The sequence below is a fragment of the Misgurnus anguillicaudatus genome, chromosome 15, assembly GCF_027580225.2.
Source record: "Misgurnus anguillicaudatus chromosome 15, ASM2758022v2, whole genome shotgun sequence".
NCBI lineage: Eukaryota > Metazoa > Chordata > Actinopteri > Cypriniformes > Cobitidae > Misgurnus > Misgurnus anguillicaudatus.
In genome coordinates, this window is record NC_073351.2 from 19,710,990 (window position 1) to 19,712,355 (window position 1,366).

A 1,366-nucleotide genomic window follows, 5' to 3' on the forward strand; every position below is an offset into this window, starting at 1 on the left:
CTGCTAAGTAGCACCATTAAACAAAATAATAACATGATAACATAATAAACATGTTTTGACAAAAATGTAAAAAAATGGATTTATCTCGTTTTGCAACGAAACTCTTCATATATATATGTATATATATATATATATATCACCATGTGGTATCACAATATGATCACTTTACATACAATTGCATGAGTAATTTTACGAGCAATTTTCAAACCATACAATGAATTTGCATGGTTTGATTTGTTTAAAAACATGAATACAGTAAAAAAGGTCATATATATACTCAACATTAAAACTACTGTACTGTAGCCTACTCTGCCATTACACAAAAAAAGTTATGCAAGGCATATTTAGCTGGAATAAATCCCAAGATATTCAACATTAAACAACTTTTTGCCTGTTCTTCATTGTAACCATAGAAACAATATTACTCATGGCGCTCTCATCATTTTAAGTTTGTTTGGCAAAACTCGCTTCACATTGCCCACCCTGTAAACAAATGCTGTTCAAGATTGTACTTCTCAGCAATGAGAAAAGATAGCAATCACCCACGATAAATAAAACTGTAATCAAAATAAAAACATTTGAGATCTTGGGTAAAGAGATTAAGACCCTATAAGGCACTTCATTCTAGAGAGCATACTGGACAAATTTTTTATATATAGTGCAATCTGAGTCATATGTACTGTATGTTAATTTTAAATGTGTATGCATGCTAAAACATTTTTGTTAACTTTTTTTCATGTTCATATTTATATATGACCTAAGAATGTATAGACGTGGACTAACTTTCAATGTCAAAATACGATCTATTTTGCTCTTTAAGGCATATATAGGCATTGTGATGGATGTACATGATCACTTACATCTTTTCCCCAAAAAGATGGAATGCTTTCTCTTAATTAACCCTGGTTTGGAGTCATAGGGAGGTGGTGTGGCGCCCTCTTGTGTTAAGATCACAACAATGCCCTGCTGATCAAAACAGTAATTCACTGTCTTAATTATAGATGCAAGCATAGAGACTGTCACCATGACGACAAAAAGCTAAGAAAAAATCTTAAAGCGCCAGAATATGGTAATCATCTCTCGAAAAATGAGTTGAGGGGTGGGGGGTAACATTATTATATAGCCTACATGGGTTGCCAGAGATGAGTACGTAATGAATTAATTAAGAAAGGCTGAGTGTCATTTAAAGGAATGAATGTGTCAGATGTGCCTGTTCATTTCAAAACACAGGGGTAATACAAATTGTGCACTTAATGCAAATCAGCTTTGAATTACACAATAATTTAAGTAAACCCTACTAAAAAACAGCATAAGCTGGTGGGCTGGTTTTAGCTGGTCTCCCAGCTTGGCATTTGCTGGTGTAGCA